Genomic DNA, 23,720 nt, shown 5'->3' with positions numbered 1-23,720 from the left:
CTGGAAGGATCAGGCTTACCTAGGCCTTTGCCTTACTTTGGCTGTTATTTTGGTTTGTGATTGTCGTGGACTAAGCCCACTTTAATTATTCGGTAGAATTCGGCCAGGTAGCTACGAAAAGCTATAATACATCACGCGTCCACTGCATGCGCATCATAATAGTTACTGTTTCATGCTCGCGCATCATAATAGTTACTGTTTCATGTTCGCGCATCATAATAGTTATTGTTTCATGTTCAACTCGTGTGGTTTGAATTTTGCGCAAAGCTACAAAAGAGCTATCAATGCTGAACGTTCCTAATTTAACAGTGATAGACTAGAGGGAAGGCAGCTAGTCAACATTAACTCTTGAATTACTCTTTTATCAACAAACAATGTGATTTGTTGTCACATTATAACGCCCCCACGGCTGAAATGGCGAGCATATTTGGTGCCGGGGACTCGAATCCCGATGCTCAGATTGGGTGTGTGTGTGTCTTTGAATTAAGCACAAAGCTACTCAATGGGCTATCTGTGCTCTGCCCACCACGAGTATCGAAACCCAGTTTTTAGCGTTGTAAGTCCGCAGACATACCGCTGAGTTACTGGGGGGGGGCTCTCCATGTTGAACTGGAAAAAACGACCAACTGTTCAATCATTTGCTATATTTCTGTTAAAAATTAACTTCATTCTTTATAAGAACAACTTGCATTTGCTATTGTATAGGCATGTCGTTTTATACAAACAACAACGAAATATTTAGCACCTATGTATTTGATTCACAACGAATGGCACATTATTTGATAGTATGATTTTACTACAATTAATCATGTAGCTGGTGATTTATATCATAATCTTTACCAGAAGATATATTGATATGGCAAGAGAGATTGTTAAACATTGAATGCTAAAGGCATTATTTAGAAAAAAGGAGCTTTCAACCCTTTCCATGGAAGCAGAAAAACTAATAAAAAAGAAATTATGGACAACATCAGGCTCCAAAAGCACACTTCAAGTATATTCGGAAAACATCCTCCTATATAAGATGATGCTGGTGATGCAAATAAAAACTCTTTCACCCCTTCAAACAAATAGTAGGCAAAAGATAAGCAACGTTGCAATAAAGTTGGTTGGTTGTTCGGTTTATAGGTGCAAAGCAAGGTAGCCATGGGTTCCAGACATCTTGTGGAAGTAAAAACATATCAAGATGGTCCATGTTATTTCCGTGTAGAACCGATGTTAAAAATTATATCAAATTAAAAAGGCAAATGACCAGTCAAAGGTTAAAAATACGATAAACCTGGACATAGTAACTATTTCCAATGACCATGTTCAGCAGCAAAGATAAACCACAAGATAAAATACGACTAAAGTGATTACTACAACTGGCAATTATAGGAAGGACATGAAAATATAATATGTACAGATGTGATCTGAGTGTCATAAGAGCTATACAGTGGTGGATCAGTTCCTTCTAACAGAAATCAATGAGTGATGAACTGTGGGCAATGCAAAGTCTAAACAAGAGAAGTTCCTCTCTCTCCTATATAAACTAGGTGGTCAAATCACAACAACAGGTCTTATCTGAAAAAGTATGTTATGATGTTGCTCACCCTATACTGACTGCAAAATTGCATAAAGCATTGCCTTGGTGATACGCCTGAAGTCTATATACAGAACATGCAGGGATGCAGAGCAAGTGGATGTAGCTACAGTGTCAGCAAGCTTATTCTAACGAATACCAATATTGCTAGTAATCCAGAAAAAAATAAATAAAGTTGGACGAGAAAGAGAAGTGGGTTTCTCTTTTCCTAATATCTAAAAGAACTGGGTGAGAACTTTTATTAAATGATTTCATGGCCTTCAAAACGTTACGCGAGTTAGTACAGATTATGCACCTGAGTTTCAACATGATCCAAGGCAAGTGAACTGGCATATAACTTACCAATGACGACAGCATCTGTAGAGAGATTTCTGTAAGTAACAGGTGCTTATTTGCTAAAAGCACAGTACACTAACATATGAATACAATGCCATGAGAAATGTTATGCTAATGATCAAATCTTCAAAACATACTCTAAAGAAGGTTGCAAATATCTTAGGTGAAGTGAATGTTCATATGACACAGTGTAAAAATTTTACACAGAACCAGTGAAGTACAAAAAGTGCTTGTGTAAAGTCAAAACCTCTGATGATGTACAAGTGCTTAAATCCTCAAGGCAGATCCTCTGCTTGAACTATCGTCCACAGATCCATAGTTCAGCATTGAGTGGTTGAGAATTTAATAGATCTTCATCATAGAATATCTACCTACTCACAAAGAAGGAAAATAAAGAATAAAAATGACATTTAATAACATTGTACACTTGCCACAAAAATGAGTAATGTGAGCAACAAATGTCAGCTTAAGATCAAAGTGCAGTTCTAAAAGATTTGTCTCATCTACTTCTGTAACAACGAAACCTGCTAACTTGAGCTATGGATCAGTTCCACTGGTAGCAAAAATGTACAAAATCACTATTAGATGACAAGGATGAAAAACTTTTTGTGCATGAGGGAAGTATGAAGATGCCACTAAATAAACTACATGTACAATGGCTGAGGGGGAATCTTAAAGTCATTGACATAGAGACTTTTTGTAATTGTAGGTAGCGGTTATACAGTGAAGTCAATGGTACTAAAATTGAAAATTATAACAGTCAAGACACAGCCTTAAAGGCCTCCAATTTCCTGTGTGAAGGATCGAGATAGTACTGAATTCTCACAAACTGAGAATGGAGTTAAAAAGTTTAGAATGAAAATGGGTAAATGGCCATGTAACTCATAAGAATTGAGGTCCCGTAAGATGTCAATTCTTCTCAAGATAAAAACAAAACAAATTGCTCCCTCTCTAGGAAGACTTCACTGATTAATGATTCAAGTCAAATCAGGTGGTTCATGATGGAGAGTTTTCTACTGAGATTACATTAAGAGGGTGAGAGGGGATTGTTTGATTCCAGGACTCAAATAAACAACAAAGCAAAAACCGTCCTCTCCAAACCTTACAGAGATAGCTTTTCAAAGCAATTTATCTATAATTTTTATGGGATTTGGGGCTTTTCCTAGGCTTAGGAAAAGGTATGACAATATTCCTACGCCATGCATCTGGGAAATTCTTCTTCTGCCAAATTCAATTAAAAACAACCAGAAGAATAATAAGCAATCTTGGAAAAAGATGGAAAGACACCTCATAATAAATATCATCTGAACTAACTAATGCACTGCCAAGCTAAAGTATAATGATCTTTAGTTCTAGGATTTTAAATGGTCGATTATAGTCACATAGGCTATTTGTTTGAAAAGAAGGTGAGAATGTTTCAATACATAATTGATAGTCAAAAACATAGGGAAAGAGATAGATGTGCTGAAATAGTGAGAAAAGCACTCTCCATCTTGTAAATCAACAAACTCTTAGCCATTAAAATACAAGATCAAAAGAGAATATGATGTAAAATTTCCACAAAACTTTCGAATATTACCGCAAACGACCTTGAAACTAGGAGTCAAAGAGATACTGTTAGTGAATTTAATATAACCTTTTTTCTTTCTTTGATTTATGACCTCGAGAAAATAGAATAGTTGCAGAGAGTCTGTTTCTGAGCTTTTCATGTCTGTTGACAGTCAGGAGTCCACCATGAGCGAGAATACTTTAGCAAATGTGTCGCGATTTTAGCATTTACATGAAGGTAGTAAAGTAATAAGTACTGTGATGATTAATAATATTAGGATGAAGTTCTGAGAGAGTTGTTAAGAAGATCCAATCAACTTGCTTTAGCTTCCACCATAGCACACAAGTTGGATGGCTTTGACTGCAGTTAATCTCCCAGAATAATGGAAAAAGTATCATGCCCATAGGTCATTATCCATCTTACAAGTAGGAGGAGAATGGATATATCAATGATGATAAAGTGGTCACTGCTCTGTGAGTCATTATTCACCTTCCAAGAAACGCAAGAAAGGTGGAGGGGGAATAAATGGATAAATCAATAGCAATAAAAACTCATTTTGGTTATGAACTGGTATTGAAGAAAAATACAAGAGCACATGTTCACAGAATAACCTCTCCAACTAGTACCACACAAACTTAGAATGGATTGTGTCTATTAAAGTTTCTCAGTATGAAAAAGGTGACTGCTCAATAAGATCATGGCGGTCTGCTTGATCATAATCCCCCCCTAATGAAACGTAAAGAAAACAAACTGTGATTGTATGACCAATAAAGAGACGCATGTAAAGAATTCCAAGTGGTGCATTTATTGGCTGAGTCATAGTGGATGCATAATAGTCAACCAGTGTTCTCGTCTGCCTCACAAAATGTCTTTTTGACAAAGGAAAACTACCAAACGATAACATTTACAGGTTTTTGGAACGTCTTCTATAAGGAAAGAAAAACAGGATGGTAAGAATCAACCAAGATTTTAATTTCACCTAGATAAGAATGGAAACCTCGATGGTTATATTTTATCAAAACGCCCATTTTTACTTAGAAGGATCTAGAGAATGGGTGAAGAACTTTTTTGTTTTCGGCCCTGACGTTTTCCTTTAGTGGAAAGAGGTCTATCAGATCTCATAGATTCTGTCCTGGATCGATGAGGGAGCCCCCTCAGATGAATGAGCGTTCAGTGATTAAGTGACCATGTAACTAAATGACAGTTCTGTATCTCAGGGTTGGAACATTCACTGAATAGTGTAATAGGGACAAAAATATACAAATTGAAGCTGACTTATCTGTTCATAAAGGAATTATGGCAGAATATTTTATATATGGTTAGTGAAAGACTCTGACAGGGGAATGGAGAGATATGTTTGCATCCTCACTATGGTAGTAGAACCTATTGCAGCAGTACAACTCCAAGTTGGAAGAGAAGTGATCATTTACCAAGTCTCGGAATAACTGAGTTCAAGATTTTAAGATGCTGCACCCCCTTCTCCTCAATATATTTCATACAGAAACATTCAGAAGGGGTGAGAACTGGAAGTATCGACATAGTGAAGCTTTAACTGGTTCTTATTTATATCATGGGTTTTACTAACTCAAAAGCATAAGTTAACTGACATTGGTAAGATGTTTCAGTGTGTTCAAAATGCTGACTGTAAAATCAATGGTGAAGACTGGGAATATATGACAGTAGTATTTAACAGTAGTATATGGGGGGTTAAAGATCAAAATCAGAACCCTAGTTGGCTCATATATTTAGTTTCTGCAAGTCAAGACATGGTTCACTATCAATTCTCTTTGGATAGAGATACTATCAAGTAACTCCGACTTTGGGATGCCATAAAGATTCCTCTCCACAATTACTTTAGATTAATTCAAAAATCAATGGAGATTAAATTTAAAAGTACATCCCTAATACACTTTGACTTTTAGAGGAATTCACTGTCATGTGTTTGTAATGTTTCGACTAACAGGTCCCTAGAACTTCGTTTCTTAGCTGTCTTTGGAGAGCAAGCATCTCTAAGCGCTTTTTGATGTAAAACGGTGATGTCTTGGATGAGGGCTTCCGAAAAGTGTGTGTAAGATCCAAAATCGAGATGCAGGAGTGACAGGAGAAGTAGAAAGTTAGTAATAGGATCATCTATCTGTGGTCGTTTACCAATAATTTGTTACTTTGAAAATCCTTAAGAAACGAAAATGGTTCAGTGCCTACCGACTACACCCACCATGATGTAATAAAAGGGCATGTGCTACACTGTCAAACAAAGACAGGACATCCATGCCAAATTATTGTAGACACTGTACCGAAAGACCAGACATAATGTTTGCAACACCAGTTTAGTCACGTAAGGCAAGCTAATTGAATCTGAGGGTTACTCCAGGGCCACACGTCTACAAAAATTCAAGGTTGAATTGGTGTGTTGCAGTATCCCTGACACCACTCAACTACTAGATTTCTATTTTTTCATTTATGAGTCGCCACACATGGTAACACGTAGGTGGATGTTTGGATCCTAGGGAAGGTAAGATGTATAAACAGAACCTTTTCTGAAAAGGTCTCCCAACATATACAATACTGGATTCCGTATCGAATGGCGATGGCGTTGAGAACATCTCTTGGTATTGTCAATGAAATAATAAACAAATATTAGACACTGAAAAGGCTCACACTCTTCTACCCACATACTGATCTGAATCATTGATTTCAATAAGAAAGTTGTGCATGAAAACTTGGGTCACAGTCTTACCATTAAACCACAGATCTGTCAAATCTCCATGATGTAGGTCTAAGAGAATAAGCATAGTTTTAAAAATCGATGTCCACATACAGTTAAGTGTCTGTGAAAATCTTTATCAAGATGTGTGGTTTGAGATTTGCCTCTCTATCCTTTGTATAAACGTGTTATTGTAGAAACAGAAAAAAAAAGAGGGTCTAGTGACAAAAATCGACAGATAGATTTATTAGAAAATCGCCTTACTAGGAATGCTTAATGGGTTAACCTTGTAACTCAGGTTTTCGAGTACTTCATTTGGCAATTGTGAGGTCAATGGCTCGATTTTGTGAATAAGAAGCATAAAAAACGTACACACACACAAACACAATACCACAACCTTCATGTAGCCACATTATCAGTGTCTAACGACCCTGAGATAAAGCCCGAGGACAGGCCTTGTTCGTGAGAGGAGAAAGAAACTGGTAGTTTAAGTAATTGAAAAGTGTCTTTATACTGAAGGTATGTTCTTCAACGAACAATAAATCGAACACATAAAGTTATTATCCATTTTTGTTTTCTAAGATTAATTTAAATAATTCTATATGTAACCCATTATGGATGTTTCAGAGTACCCAGTGTGCTGCTAAGTTGAAATTACTTTTGATAAATCTCGGAGATAACAATACTAAGTCCTCTGAGTTTATCATGAATATTGATCAATTTGTTCCATTCCCATGGGGCCCGGCATGGCCAAGCGCGTTAAGGCGTGCGACTCATAATCTGAGGGTCGCGGGTTCGCATCCCCGTCCAACCAAACATGCTCGCCCTTTCAGCCGTGGGGGCGTTATAATGTTACGGTCAATCCCACTATTCGTTGGTAAAAGAGTAGCCCAAGAGTTGGCGGTAGGTGGTGATGACTAGCTGCCTTCCCTCTAGTCTTACATTGTTAAATTAGGGACGGCTAGCACAGATAGCCCTCGAGTAGCTTTGTGCGAAATTCAATAAACAAAACCATTCCCATGGAATACACGCGCGATCTTCCTTTAGTTAGTGCGGACTCAAATAACACCTAAAATTGCAATAAAAAGGTTTGTTTGTTCTTTATAAAGCGCAAAGCATCACAACGGGCAGTCTGTGCTATGCTCTGTCTAGCACCGGTTTCCAACTCTGACGTATAGGGTTGTAAATTAACAGACTTACCACTGAGCCACCGAGAAGTAACAAGTAGAGAAATTCTAGTCGTGATTTTACCCTTTTCTGATATATAGTTTTCCCTAAATAACACTTAAAGTATTTTCAGAAATTTGCTTGTTTTGAATTTCGCGCAAAACTAAACGATGGCTATCTGCGCTAGCAGTCCATAATTAGCAGTGTAAGACTAGAGGGAAGACAACTAATCATCACACCCACCACCAACTCTTGGGCTACTCTTTTATCAACAAATAGTGGTATTGGCCGTCACATATAACGCCCCCACGCATAAAAGAGCGAGTATGTTTGTTGTGTAATCGGGATTCGAACCCGTGACCATCAGATTATCACTGGAGCGTTTTACTTTTATTCTCATTGTTAGTGTTGGCTTTAAAATTATTTAAAACGTTCAAGTTAGGATTTTAGTGCACTTTTTATGCATAGGTAATATTCTACGACTTCGAGTAGCAATGAAAAAATACATTATTAGCTTAATACAAGAAATAATGTAGTGAACTTTATTTGCTCTAATATTACGACTAAAAAAAGTCGAAGTAATTGAATAACGCTTTCAGAAGTATGTGTTTACTTATGGTCACGAGGATTGAAGTAGATGAAAAATAAGGCAGAAAAAAAGGCTCGCAAAAGATAAGATACATTATTGTATAGTAGCAAGGATAAAAGGATGAGATTTTTGTTGCCAAGCTGTTACCCCATTTAGAAACTTCTTTCGTTACGCCTATGACTGAAAGCACAGAAATTTCTTTATGGAGCTCACTTTCCTGGTGATATCACACTGAACTGGCAAGCCAGTGACGTTATATGCACATAAATTTCCATATGTAGCTTAGTTCTCTAGTAAGATTACACTGAACTGGCAAACTTATGACGTTGCATATACAGGAATTTCCGTACGGTGATCAATTCTCAGTAGCTGCCTCAGCGGATAATGGTAAGTTTACGAACTGACAACGTTAAAATTCTTGGTTCGATTGTCCGTCGTGACTGGAGCAGACAATGCTGCTTTACTTAAATCAAACAATCCACACTTCTAATGTTAAAATGTACAGAAATTTCCATATAGAGTTCAGTTCTCAGCTAACATCACAGTAAGACTTAAAAGTCTTCATCCATTTTTTAAGGTTATCTGCGAAGGTGAAAATAATAATTTGTATAAAACATTTTTATTAAATATCGAACTGGCATTATTCACGATTTGGTTAACTTGTTATGGCTTAAATGTAACCAACGTGAAGTTAGATGTTTTTTTTTTTTTCTCAGAAATGGAACTGTGATCACATGGAACATAAACTCATCCAGTCTCCTTCTGCACGGGGATTTATGGCTCGCGTTGCGATGCGATTCACACTTGGGGCTGTGAGTGCGTTTGGCGATCAGATACTACTATTTCTTCAGACAGAAATAGCCCTAGAATTGACTGTGGGTGTTATTGACTTATTGCCAACCTTCTAGTCAGCCAGTTCAAAATTAGGTATGGTTATACGTAAACAATCTTTTGTGCAGCTATAACTTAAATACTTAAGAAAAGGTTTTAATGTTTTAATTTAAACATTCGTATGTATATTACAGTTCAGAAGGTCGTGAGAAAAGCATAGTTGTTTATTTATTTTCAAATAACACGAGAAAAACTTTACTTGTGTTACTACTTTTCGATATACAGTGTAATATCACTTAACAATACTATTGTTGATAGAGCCTCTTCTTGAAGGTTGGCAGGTGTGATGGCATATCTTTAAAAAATATAAACTAGCTGGTTTGAAGTGTCTCCAAGAGCCTTTTATTCATTCTGAAGGACACCACTAAGAATAAATTGCTCCAGTAATCGAGTATATCGAGAACCTTAACAAAGTCGTCGGATTGTGTATTTCATGCCCTCCAGGTGTTGTTAACTTTTTTTTTAACAAAGCAGCATTGTAAAGTATAAATGTTAAGCAAAAAGTATGTTGAATCTTGCAGAATTCGTAAACTGCCGTGATGCGAGTATAATAGCAAACATTAATTGGGTTAATTTATTGACTGTACGATATGCGTCGCTAGCAAAACATTCATCTAACATTATATAATACCATGTAAAGTTAGAATGTTTCTGCAAAAATGAGTTGATAGTGCTGCTTAAACACTACAAGCGTAACGAAATAGCAAGAGAAGATATTAGCGTTTATAATCGTATTCAGACTAGAGTTAAACTCCGTATCTACAATGGTCTCAAAGATGATCTTTCAAGAACGAAATCCGTTGCAGGTGAAAACCAATTTGCTAGATGGTTGGTTTTAATTAACAAATGTCTTGAAGATACAGAGTACATGGTATGGGAAGATGTGGTATCATCATAGACATTTTGTATGATGCAGAGGAAACAAGTATAGATATCAGGAGATTGAGGAATAGTTGTTTCGCAGCTTATCGTTGAGTTAATAATATGCACTGCAGTTTTAGCCTCTAAAACTTGTTTCACGATTAAAGTCATAATTTTTTGCGATAATATTTTAATTGTCTGCTTTCTTTTGCTGACACTACAATTATCAAGATAATTTAACTCTAGAACTCTTCTGTTTTTTTAGAAAGAAGATAATAAAGAATTAACCAAGATAAATCACCTCTGACGCCATGAATATGTATAATGGTGCCCTCTATCTTTTTTAAATCCATAACACGGGCTTACGTAGCTGACAGTGTTAGCCGTTCCATTCTCTGAAACGGATTTCCCTCTCTGTAACCAAATCAGTTGTTACGTAGTCTGAATACAGCTCTTTTATTGATTGACGTCAGTGTTACTTTTCACAGTCAAGATTTATAATGTATTTGCTAAACAAGGTTTTATTTTTTATTTGTTTAGCACCATTATTGGTTTGTTTGTTTGTTTTGGAATTTCGCACAAAGCTACTCGAGGGCTATCTGTGCTAGCCGTCCCTAATTTAGCAGTGTAAGACTAGAGGGAAGGCAGCTAGTCATCACCACCCACCGCCAACTCTTGGGCTACTCTTTTACCAACGAAAAGTGGGATTGACCGTCACATTATAACGCCCCCACGGCTGGGAGGGCGAGCATGTTTAGCGCGACGCGGGCGCGAACCCGCGACCCTCGGATTACGAGTCGCGCGCCTTACGCGCTTGGCCATGCCGGGCCACCATTATTGGAGTGGAAGAAGTCTTATGATTGTACTGGATTTAAAACAATCACCCCAAGTTTCTAAATATTCAGTTTTCAATGTCACGAGATTTAGTTGTTCATAATTAGTTTGAATTTTGTTAAGCAATAAGCTACACAACACAATGGGCTACCTGTTTTGTGTCCACCACAGGTATCGAAACCAAATTTCTAATGTTATTAGCTTTCAGACTTCCAAGAATAATAGCAAAGAGGTTGAATCCATCTGTGTTTATATTAATGGATATAAAGGGAAAAGATTTTCATTGCGAATTTGTTAAAGACCAACAGATGATTTTGATGAAATTGTTTTGTTTGTTTGTTTTTGGAATTTCGAGCTAACCGTCCCTAATTTAGCAGTGTAAGACCAAAATGAAGACAGCTAGTCATCACCACCCACCGTCAACTCTTGAGCTACCCTTTTACTAACGAATAGTGGGATTGATCGTTAGATTATAACGCCCTCACGGCTAAAAGGGCGAGCATGTTTGGTGTACGGGGATTCAAATCCGCGACCCTCAGATTGCGAGTCGAACGCCTTAATCCACCTGGCCATACCGGTTCTTCTGATAAAATTAGGGAGAAACTTTACAGTGAAATTAAAATTTCAGCTGTTCATGAAATCATAATTATTGATGATTCTAATTTCAGGCAAACAATGAGAAATGCAAGAGTTAAGCCACGAAGAGCAAAGACGAAGAAAAGTTTTGGAAACTGTTCAACATGTTTTTCTTCAGGAATTGGTCAAGGAACGTACTAGAAACAATGCAAAAGTAGATTTATTGTTATCTTCTAATATAAAAATTGTTGATAGAGTGGAATTGGGCATCATCATCATTTCTTTATTAAGTTTGATGTTTTGTTTCATGTGGAAATCATAAATAATGATATATTAGTTATAAGTTTCAGAAACTCAAATTTTGAAAAGATGCCGCAGCCCAGTGAATTTAAATTTCATAAAAGTTGTTTTGGTTTTACTAACGAACTTTCCATAATTCAACTAATTTTACCTGTCAAAGAGGTTATAATGTAAAGTTTAGTGTTGTTTTTTACAAATCAAGAAGAAAAACTCTTTCTTAGATCAAAATATTATTTAATTTACCTCAACAACCATTTTTTTGTTATTATGTTTGAGTTCTAGAACGATCAAAGTCTCTCACGTTACGATTGGTCTAGAGAAATCTATAACCAGTGGTTATCAACATTTTAAGCATGAACAAATGTGACCCAATTTAAATGAAAATGTTTCACATATTGCGAAAACTCTTTAGGTGACGGAGGAAAATGAATATTATTTTCGAATTCAACATGCAGGAAATACTGCACAAAGTGTAAAAAATATTAAGATAATAAAACCACTGCATGCCTGTTTTATCTATTGTAAATTGGACAGCTGCATTATTTGGAGATATTAATCAAATGTGGAAAAAGTTTCAAGAAGAACTTTTAAATATTAAAGATAAACGTATTTTTTCAGAAATAAAAGGACGACTACAAGTAAAAAACAGATTGGTTCACAAAGGATACAAGAGATAAAGTTACAGAAAAACATTACAACTTAAAGAAATATAAATTGACTGGTATGACAGTAGATTTAGAATATTACAGAAGATCAAAACAGTTGTCAAAATGGAAATTATGATATTAAAAAGGATGTATGAAAAACATTTTGCTCGAAATGTAAAAATTAGCAGTAAGGATTTCTCTCAGTACATTAAAGGTAAACAAAATTTTACGGTTGGGGTTATACAAGAATCCTTGTATTGATTATTATGAGATGGTTAGGTTGTTATATTCAGCTGTTTGTTCAGTTTGTACCGACGAATATTTAAGCAGTATTCCTTATTTTGAACAGTTGATACGTGGCACTGAGGTAGGACAAGAATATTAATTCTGAACTTGTTGAGAAAAATTAGGAAGTTTACAAAATGATAAGGCTACTGGGACAAATGATAATACCCAAACGTTTTGAAGGATGCTGAGGATTAGACATGCGAGCAACTTGTTACCATTTTTAAAATGAGTCCTTAAGTAGTTGGAAGGTATCAAAATATTGGTAGTTAGCTGATGTCACTTTTCTTTTCGAAAGAGGAAATAAAAATTATTCCCATTAACTATAGGCTTATTAATATTACATCAGTTTTGAGAAAAGCTTTGGAAATTCTGACAAAAGATGTTTTGCAAAGTGATTTAACAAAATTTAATGTTTTATTAGATAATCAACATGGTTTTACTAACGAATCTCTTGTCTTACAAATATTTTGACATTCTTTGAAAATATTACTGCTTATGTATATTAAGTGTAAAAGTGTGGATTTGATACATCTGGATTTTCAAAACTTTAAAAGGGTTGTAAAATGATATATTTAGGTATGGGGATAAGCTAGCAAATTGTATAAAATAGTGGCTGTATGGGAGAAATCAGGAGGTTGTCATAATTAAAGTTCAGTCAAACTGGAGTAATGTCACAAGTGGGGGAACTTAGGACTCAGTTTTAAGACCTTTGCTCTTTTTGTTGTACGTCAATGACATAGATGAAGGAATATTCAATAAATTATTTAAATTTACTGATTATACTATGGTCTTGGGTGTTGCTAACTGTGAAGAGGACGTCACAGCATTACAAAAAGAATTAGATTATTTAGTGATTTGGGCAACTAAATGGCAAATGAATTTTAATTATAATAAATGCAAGATAATACATTTGGATTATCATACTTTATATTACAAGTATAATCTTGACAGAAAAAGCTTTAACAGTGTTCTGAAAGAAGTAGATCTCGACGTAATCAGTCAGTATCTTGAGTGTGATGTTATTAGTGGTAGAGCAAATAGGATTTTAGGTTATATTTGCAGAAATACTGAATAAAAGTTTAAAGAAGGCTATAATTTCACTGTATAGGTCATTGATTAGACCACATTTGGAGTACTGTATTCAGTCTTGGGCTCTTTACCTTAAGAAGAACATTAAATAGTTGGAAAGGGTTCAGAAGAGGGCTACTAGATTGGTGCATTGGATGGAAAGGCTGTCATATGAACAAAGGTTAAGATCTTTGAATTTTTTCCCCTTAAAAACAAAAGAGTTAGTGAGGATCTGAATAAGGTATTTAAGATTGAACGGAGAATTGATATTGTTATGCATCATCCTTTTAAAAATTTAGCGACACAAATAGTAGAGCTATGGGACAAAAATATATAAATTTTGGCAGGGTAGGAGTCAGAATCAGCTAAGACACTTTCATTTTTCTAACAGAGTGATTGGCCTTTGGATGTTGTGAATGCAGTAAATTCAAATGAATTTAAGAAAGAGCTTGGTAACTATATGGATGATAAGGACTAGTTTAAAGGTTTTATTTGTTTTTAATCAATTTAGGTAGACTAATAGGTCTGTCGTTGTCCCTAATCATGATGTTATGTTATATAATGATTTTAGAGCAAAGTAGCTTAGATATTATTTATAAGTCATGTACTTTGACTTTTATTGTTCTTTGTGACATCCTAATTTAGAAACACGATTTAGTGGAATAGCAGTGAGTCCTTAAAATTATATTTTAAAGCAAAGTAATTTAACGATGCTCATTTGCAAAAATCATGTTGAAATTTACTGATTGGTTCTGGCTTTCGAGTTATGATAGATGTACTCAATATATTATTATATATTCTGCTTTGATACAGACAAGTCACGAATCAAATAATTTAGCTCTTCTTGTGTGATAAGCGAGGCAGCTCATCTTGAGCTTCAACAGTAATAGATCTACTAAGATTAAGTTGATTCATTGTTGGTTTTTTTGTTGGATAACTTTTCTGTTTCCCGATTTGCTGGTGAATGTGAAACTGGAAAATTATCCCCATAAGCGGTAGTTTCGTTGCAGATGAAATGTCTGGATTTTTAATGTATTGTTAAGTTTCACTTAAATATCCATTAAAATTAGTCATGCAAAAATATCAGTCAGTTAGATGATCTTTGCGTTCATGTCTTAACATGTGAACTGCAAATGGCGTACTTGCTCTCCTACTATTCAGCTACTGTGTCAGGCCAAATGTTCAAACTGTGCAACACACATGTTGAGCCCAGTGTTTCTCTTGGTCTCCAATCTTGTTCTCAGAATAGTGGAAGTAAGCTACTTTTACTGTGTGTGTGACGTTTTTTATCAGTGAAACTGTAATATATTTTATAGAAATGTAGCAGAAACTGTTTATGTGATTTTTATACTTTCAGACTTTTCAAATGATTTTATAAAAACCTGTACAAAAGTTATGTTTACAGAACTAGAGTTAAAAAATAAAAAACAACGAAGTTTTGTAGAATGTTATTATTTCATGAGTACAATGCAAGTAATGAGATCAGACTTCATTTTGGCTGTATGAAGAGCGAGGCGACGTGACCAACAGTTTGAGTGAGAGGCAATTCAGAGAGTGGTGTCTGACGTCACACCTTTTATGCTCAGTCAAGAGATTTCTCAGTTACTCTAGCAGATTGAACATGTGAGGTTTTTGTGATTCTCGGGTGGAACAGGTGAGCATGGAAATGAAGCAAAAGTGTTATAATTCGTTACAATTATATCGAGAAACAAATAGCATATATGAGCAATGTATTTAAAATTTCACATCAATGTAATGCTGTCAGTATGCATGCGTTTTCCCATTCAACTTTTCAAGTAAACTTCATTTCAGACTTTACAGCTTAAATCTATCGTACTGATTTGATTACATGGTATTTTATATAGTGTTGATAGCATATTGAAATATTACAATATCTCAAAATAAAGAAGCAATAGGCAATTTCTGATTACATATTTAAAACCTGCACCATCACATTACTCCGCATCACCTCAAACAAAGTTTCTGTTGTCCAGTATAATGAATAAAATATCAAAGATACTAACATGGAGCATATCTATGTATTCTTTTATCTTTTGGAAATTAGACTTAACCAAAGCATTTTAAATTTTAAACCGAAGTTCAAGATCTACCTTGTTCACATTTTCACACTTTTTTTAACATATTCTTTTCTCTTATCCCATTTATTTCTTCTTTCTAACATATGTTGCGTTCCATCCCCTGATACTGGAGCTTTCTGTTGTGCGTAAGTGATTTACCTGTGTTATAAGAATTATTTTGTAAAATAGAATACCATATCACAGGCAAATTAGATGATGACGAAAATATTCGTAGTTGTCTTGTTATAATAATTACAACACAATGATAAACACACTGTGACACTTAAACGATGAAATCGTTTCAAAATAGACATATATAATTTTTGTCCGTACTTAAATCGGGCAAAGCCCTACTAAATAACAATTGCCAAAGATGCTTATTTCGTTGGTAGTTTCATATTCATGCTGTTAAATAAACACTGAAAAATAATTATTGTTGCGTAAAGACCGAGAATGACTTTTCCTAGTGCAATATTTCTTTGATTTTGCTCATCGATGCTTGGTGACAGAATGGTAAAATAAGGATAACTAAAATGTATTAATATTATCTTAATTACGGGGATAAGTTTCTTAAAGAAGGTTGCCTCGTCTCCTGCAGAAAGGAACATTCAATTGTAATTAAATAATGTCGAAATTCATAATTAGAATAGAAATAGTGTACAACTTGGAAATGAAAAGTGATAGTAATATATAATATATACATGCATTTTGAATATTCTGTAGCCTTTATCTTTGTGAACAGTAAGATGAATAACTTCTATTTGTAACAATGAATTTTAGACTTCAGTTTTGCATGTATTAGTGCTGTCGATTTTAAGCTGAAACTAGAATAGGCCGTCCTCTTTAATACCTTATCATATTATTAATTTCTAACTCATGTCCTGTGGAAATCTATGTTCATGCAAATATTGTCTATCCCATAATAATAGTAAAAAGTAAGCTTATGATGTAGGCAGCGCATTCTTTGATGAGTAGTAAAAATAGCTGTTAACAAGCAGAGTCACTGATGAAGAAATTATAGCAGATGGTCAATAGCTTTTTCTCATACAATTTATGTTTTGAAACAAAATAGAGCTATAAAACTGTTGTCAGCTAAAATTTTCTCTGTTCGTCTTGGTTGTATTTACTGTTCAAGGTAATTTGTTAATTACTATCTCTTTTGATAGTGGTTATTGTTATGGAGTAAATTCACAAATGTCACCAATTTAGTTGTTGTATTCCAACGAAATGTTTCATTGATTAATTTGTTTCATAATTTGGAAAATGGATCTAAATTAGTTCTAAATATATAAAATATAAGAATCATTAGGAAATTTAGCCTTTTTCTAGATCAGTTAAAACCTGATACATTTGATAACAAACTAGGCAATATTTTATTTCTTACCAACATACTAGCTCCTTCCCATCAGGTAATACCTGTGTATCCGCATCACAACAACTTATTGTAATTTACACTGATCATAACTGGTAGGTGTTTTTTGAATTAAATGAAGGGTAAAACCAGAAGCCCGTTTAATTGGAGTTTATCATTATAATAGTACAAGCTGAAGATAATCTATGTCAAAGGGGTTGATAACATTTGTGCTAATGCACTTTCACGTACTATGTAATTTTATTATATATGGTTATTTGTATTGATTTGCGTTATATACCATTATGATTATTGAAGTTGTATGATTTTTGATAATGTATTATATTTCATGTGTTGTTGTCAATATATGTATGCATCTTAGTTAAAAATTGGCTTTAGCCAATTTGTAATTCTTTAAGGAAAGAAGTGTGATGCATTTACTATTTTAATATTGATGTTTGTTTAAGTTAAATTTATATTTAGAAATGTACTTAACTTCTACTGTTAAACCTATGTTGCGAAACTCCCGCTTTTTCACTAAAGTTGTAGAAAATTCTTCAGTGATATTTATGTGTACGTAAAAACTAGTTCATTCTAGATACTCTTCTCATGCCGAGAAATGTAACCAACACGTCGCGCCAAGAGACAGTATATATTATCGGTTTGTAAAGTTGGTATACTATAAACATCACAAGGTATAACTGTGATTAATTCTTATTAATGGAACTTCAGATATTTAACCAGGAACGTTTTTAAATTTCGAACATTACAAACAATTTAATTTCAGCGGATTCACATCACACATTAATATTTTTACAAAAACGTTACACAATATCAACGGTGGAAAACTCTACGTGTGATTGGTGAAGAAAGAAGAATATAGAGCTAGCTAACTCCTGGTTAAGTGAATTGTATTTACGTCAATTCGAAATTAATTTGCTAAGCATGAACCCTCGATAAGATACCAAGGAAGTGCCGGATCAAACTGAAGACTCAGTAGTTTTTGTAAGTTTGTAACACTTTTGTACATAAATCATTATTTGTAATAACTGTTATTGTTATTTATGTTATTGTTTGTATATTGAAATATATTTGTGTTATTAAAAAAAAGAAACTATGTGTTTCTTGTTTGTTGGAATGTATCATAAATTATATCAATATCGATATTTACTTCACTTCTAAATTTAAATTACAATTTATCTTAGTTTTAGGCTACTTAAAATCGTAATACATAACAGGACCTTATAATCAAGATTTAGATATCCACTGTGGGCTATGCACAGATGGTCCATTGTGTAGCTTTGTGCTTAAGAGCAAACGAACAAAATCTAGCATATGTTGGAGTTGTAAAAAACTTTAATATGATAATATCACATTACAGGAATATTTGTAACATAATTTATGTTTAAAGTTCGGTTCGATGTCAGATCTGAATTTCCACACTTAGTAGATCGAGAACAATGGGATAATAACATGCAACATTCGTTAGAACTTGATTATGGTGTATAATAAGTTCCAATTCAGTAAATAATTGAGTTTTAGATGTTTTAGAATCGTTTATTGCAATTCGTGCACAGAACAAACTGCAATAATCACCAAACATTGTCAAAAACTCATGGGAAACTGAAACTTTATAGGATAATTGTAATTTACAAACTGTAAAACGTTTCAATGTTTGACATAAATGACATACCATGAATTACATACTACCTTTAAAATACAAGCTATTTATCCACACGTATAGGTAATTAGATTTAGATTCAGGCCGCTATCAAGGACTGTTACAAAATGAGCTGAAACGTAAAGAAACGTTTCGTTATGTATAAGTGAAAAAATACAAAAATTAATAATGATCGTTTACGATTACTGAGGCAGCTACTGTTTATAATGTGATAAACACAAAAGACTCATCTTGAAAGTGTTAAAAAAGATCATTTTCATACCAAACTACTGATTGACAGTACAGTGTATATCAGCTGTTCCTCTTTCATACAGAAAACACTTCAGTTCTTGATTTACATTTTAAGTTTCAGCTATTTTCTAGTCATTGCATTATATTTTAGTATCAGATATAACGATGTTACTTGTTTAGAAATTATCATAAAAGAGTAACATTTTATCGAAAATATTATTCAAAGTCTCAAGAGAAAACACTGCAGAAACAATTGTTTGTGTTTTTCTTATAGCAAAACCATATCAGGCTATTTGTTGTGTCCACCAATGGGAATCGAACTGCTGATTTTCGCGTTGTAGGTCCGTAGACTTTCCGCTATACCAGCGGAGTACAGAAAGGAAAGAAAAATAATGAAACGACAACAAATAAAGAGAGATAGTATAGTTTTTGTTTTTTTCTACTACGTATAAGACAGTCTAGGATGTCACATCTGGAGTACCAAAAATTGGCGGAAGTGCGGGCATTGAGTTTTCTTAGAAAAGTGTCAAAGAACAATGTCCTCAGGCTTATATTCTCTCCTGTATCGTGCTGTAGAGTTTATACTTTCTCATTGTGACAGTGAGGGTAACAAACACGTAAGATATTTAACGATTAACCTCTGTGATGTATAGCGTCGGTGCATGTGATGGAAAACAAGATTAAAAGAGATTATTGTACCAACTTGCAGTAAAAAAAACCAAAAAAACTCATGTTCGCAAAAACAGAAAAAAAAAAGGATTCACTGCACGAAAACCATTTACATATATGTCAAGGTATACGATTTACCAGCAGCGGTATACAGCTAAAGGTGTTGTAATATATATTTGGTTAAAGTTTTATAACACCTTATTCTCATAAAAATACCATTTTTATATTCTCGATATGCTCTTGTCATCTCCTCTTTACAGCAAATAAATGAAAATGAGAAATATTAACACGTTACAGTATTCAAAATATTTAAACGCGCATAAAACTAAGAACATTTTTGCTTTAATTAATAAAACAAGTTTATAAATTTGTTATGTCCACTGTATTTAGTTGTTCAGTTCAAAAAATAAAATATTTAAATACGGGCGACTATTCAACTTTTTGTCATCATTGATTACTTCACAGGAGGACAGTGTTAAAATTTACTGTTGTCTGCTTACTTTCACTCAGTTGAAAATAAAGTTCTTTTACTCATTGAAGAATAGAGTTGAAATGTTATGGTAGAATGTTGTTTTATTATCTGTTGACCAACATTAATTAGAAAATATGCAGCTGCTACTAAAGAATGTATTACAAGAATTAAACCAGAATAATGGTGAGGTCCTTCGTTGTGAATTGAACTACAATAATCTGAGAATATATAGCTACCAAGCTTTGTGAGCCACTGAATAAAAAATTAGAAATGTTACAGTACAATCATGTTGAGACCCTTTATTGTCTGTAGATTTTGAAAGTATTCGGCTGTATTGTTGACCAATTAAGAATAAAAGTAGAAGTATTACAACAGGACGATTTCGAGGTTTATTGTTGTTTATTGATCAAACTTTATTTTTAACGGTGGCATTGTTTTCTTTCCATTCTTCATTTTGAACTTTCACACATTTTGTTTCTGTTTTTGTTAGTGAAAACTATATGTTTTATTTTGATGTCTGCATCCTTTATATAAGCAATGCTATCTATCCAGAGAGACGAATTAGAAGTTATTATTAATTATTGTCTGGGGTTTATTTTACAAGTAGGTTATTTTCAGAAAAGCTTAAGTATCCATAGCTTATTCGCCAAGATGTTTGGCTTAATTGTTAGTGCAGCAGGTTTTGGGTCGGAAAGTCCAAAGTACAAGCGTAAATGTACTAAATACGTTCCACGCTTTCAGCAGTTCAAGCGTTGTAACCATGAAAATCCATCTCACAATGTGGTTAAGGTGTGAGGGACCGAGTGACTGACTTGTCCCTTTCTGTCAACAGCTTTAATTTGTTGTTGTATTGAATTAAGCACAAAGCTACTCAATGGGCTATCTGCGCTCTGCCCACCACGAGTATCGAAACTCGGTTTTTAGTGTTGTAAGTCCTCAGACATATCGCTGAGCCACTGGGGGGCAGTTTTAATTTAGAGACAACTCTGCTTCAACACTTGGGTCTCTGATGCAGCCTTTCAGCCCACGAATTCCATAACGAGAAATTACCACCATATATTTTTAAAAATCTGGTTGGTTCTGTAAAGTATAGGTTTATTCCAAATAAGAGGGTTGTAGTCCTAAAGGTAATGTTGGTTACTACTGAGTGTCACGTTTTTATTCGCTGTGGTTTATTGGTGCACAGTGACAAAAATCATAATATCTAATGAAAACAATATTCGTGTGAAAAAACGAGGCCAAAAAACAACAACAGGATTTTATTCGGGCTTAGCATGGTCAAGTGTTTAGGGTATTCGAATCACCAAACATGACTACCCTTTAATTATAATATAACGCTCGGCTTCATTATTCGTTGGTAAAGAATAAGCCAAAAGTTTGCGGTTGGTACTGCCTGTCGGTTGTCTTCTCCGTAATTTAAAGATCAAATTTCGGAACAGCAGCAGGTGGTCTAAGGTGCCTTACCATAAACAAAATAAATGCAGTACAGGAAGGTTGTGTATCGTTTCTTCCCTTTTGTTATTATGTAACTGTTTTCGAAATTTCTGCTTACGTCAAATTTTGGTCTATTTTAGAAAATCGATCAAGTAAACAATTTAAGTTTTCCTCAGGATCCCTGGCTGTCCCTACGAATAAAGCTCTGTATTTCAAAGCTGGAGAAACGAATTTCAATCCGTGTGGTACTACAAAATATTGCCCACATCCGCTGTAGATGAGTAATAAGTGATAGAAAATGCCTTATTATAAATGACAGGTTGCATTCTTTCAGATCACTATTTCAAAATAGGGAGTGAAACCAAAAGCTTTAGCAGATTTCAGTAAACACATAATACATTCCTTACCGTAGCTGTGCATGGGAACAAATTTACTCTTTTTATCTTTAATGCAGGAAGGATAGCTATAATTTCATTTGAGATGTGATAGAATAGACAGTTATCTTTTATGTTAGTAAGTAATGTAATGTTCTGGGGTTGTAGCCCACTCTTGTGCAATAGCGATGTGGTCTTGGATCATGAGAGTGATTTAAGAGCACTGAGGTTGCTAGCTTTGTTTTGAGTAGAAAAAGCTGGAGTCTATCCTGTACTGATAGATTCTAAGAAGGATTAACTTTGAGTTTAGACTTTATTTTGAAAATTTGTGATACTTAGATTCTTGAAACTTCAAAGACTTTTGCTTTCTTTCATTTGAAATTCTTTCATTTTATCTTTTTATTCATTAGATTCATATTAGACTAACCGACAGATAATCCATAAAGATTTCTCTCTTACTTCATCTTCATTGTTTTACAAACACTATAACACTTAACAGTGTGTAATGTTTAACTTGGATTTAAATTGACATTATTGATTTCTACAATTTCGTATGTAGTATATTTTTTTGTATCCAATTCATTCAAAAGTGGGGAAACATGAAACTATACTTTTTGACCCAGTAACATCCAATGAATGTCCTGTTTTGTGGAATCTACAAATACCTTGCTCAACAAATGCTTTTCTCACACCGCTGGATATATAATCAAGCAAGCTTCTTAAGGTTAGTTCGTGAGTATTACGCGTTTCAGGCAAGGGATATAATTGTGCTACAGTAATATATTTCCTGCTCTGATCAGTTTAAACATCAGAAAAATGACTACCATAGCAGACCACTGTGAGAGTGAAGAATGCAAAATGAAATTGTTCTTACCACTGGGGGTCGACAAAGTTCAACCTAAATATAATAAAACAAATGTAAAATAAATGTTAATTTTGGAACTCAACACAGAATTATACTTATGTTCTTTACACGAAAATCATAGATATTAGTTATAAATAAATCTAGTTAAGACACAATTCCTGTATAATGATTTCCTTCATTAGTAGTGAAAATAACAAGGTTCAACCATATTTTTTCCCTTATTGTTGTGTAGATTCCCATTGACCCTTCACATGCCTGACAAATATTCCCATTTAAAATCGCTTATTGCTTCTTTACTAGCACTAACAACACACATTTGTTATCAATTTGCTCATCTGGCTTTGATTCCTGAAGTAACAGAATGTAGAGTTTAAGCTTGTTCAGAAGTTGATCACAAGAGCATGCATTAAACACCAACTTTAATGCATTGAACTGCTAATAGATAACATTTGGATCACTTGAGCCAAAATCTAATTTCTTGCCAACCAAGTCTAATTATTTGACTGGACCTTTTATCGTATTATTGCTTTGTTAACATATATTTTGGCACACAGTCGCTTTACCAATTTGCTTATATACAAATTCATGTGTATCAAATACTGTAGAATTCGCCCATTTAACATTTTCTGTAGACAATAAAACACGAATACATTGGACAGAAGGCTATATACATCGATGAGAGCTGTAATTCTGGTTCAAGCATCACGAGAATATTTCGAGAATAATTAGTTTATTGTTCACAGCTGTCCTTACGTTATCGTTATTCTTATATTATCATTATTCCAGTCAACAGTTTAAGCTTGTTTATTCGACCATACCATTAGATTGAGGAAGATAAATCGAATTACACATTTTTACCACATCTAACTATCAGAACATCTGTGATCAAGCAGATGGAACTGTAATCAATCAGTATTTGAATGTTGAATTTAGCTCCTTGACCTGTGTTGGTCTTTCCAAGTTCTTGGATATATGATACTCATTGTTCAGATAAGATATATACAATAGGATATAGTAATATATCATCTAATGGATAAGATTCAGCTGAATTGTGGAAGTAATATATATATACAGAGAGAGAGAGAGAGTTCTTTTTTTAATTTTGGGTATAATACTGACTATATCTAGGAAAATCCCATTAAAACAAAAACAAGAGAAACTGCAGCTGTTTAA

General features: G+C 34.2%; 1 long non-coding RNA gene across 5 annotated transcripts in view; it reads left to right on the top strand.

Moving 5' to 3' along the window:
• LOC143249227 (uncharacterized) overlaps positions 1-17,935 on the top strand; it is a 70,113-nt gene extending 52,178 nt beyond the window's left edge. For 3 of the 5 annotated variants that reach the window (XR_013027644.1, XR_013027643.1, XR_013027645.1), the window contains 2 exons: positions 8,644-8,854; positions 11,182-14,833. This is a non-coding gene — a long non-coding RNA (uncharacterized LOC143249227). Of the gene's footprint in view, positions 1-8,643; positions 8,855-11,181 lie in introns of all 5 variants that reach the window. The other 2 variants (XR_013027647.1, XR_013027648.1) reach the window with 2 other exon arrangements.
• Positions 17,936-23,720: the final 5,785 nt, after the last annotated feature.

Source organism: Tachypleus tridentatus, chromosome 4, assembly GCF_004210375.1.
Source record: "Tachypleus tridentatus isolate NWPU-2018 chromosome 4, ASM421037v1, whole genome shotgun sequence".
NCBI lineage: Eukaryota > Metazoa > Arthropoda > Merostomata > Xiphosura > Limulidae > Tachypleus > Tachypleus tridentatus.
Note: the sequence above shows the minus strand (reverse complement) of the source record. Positions and strands in the feature narration are given on the sequence as shown.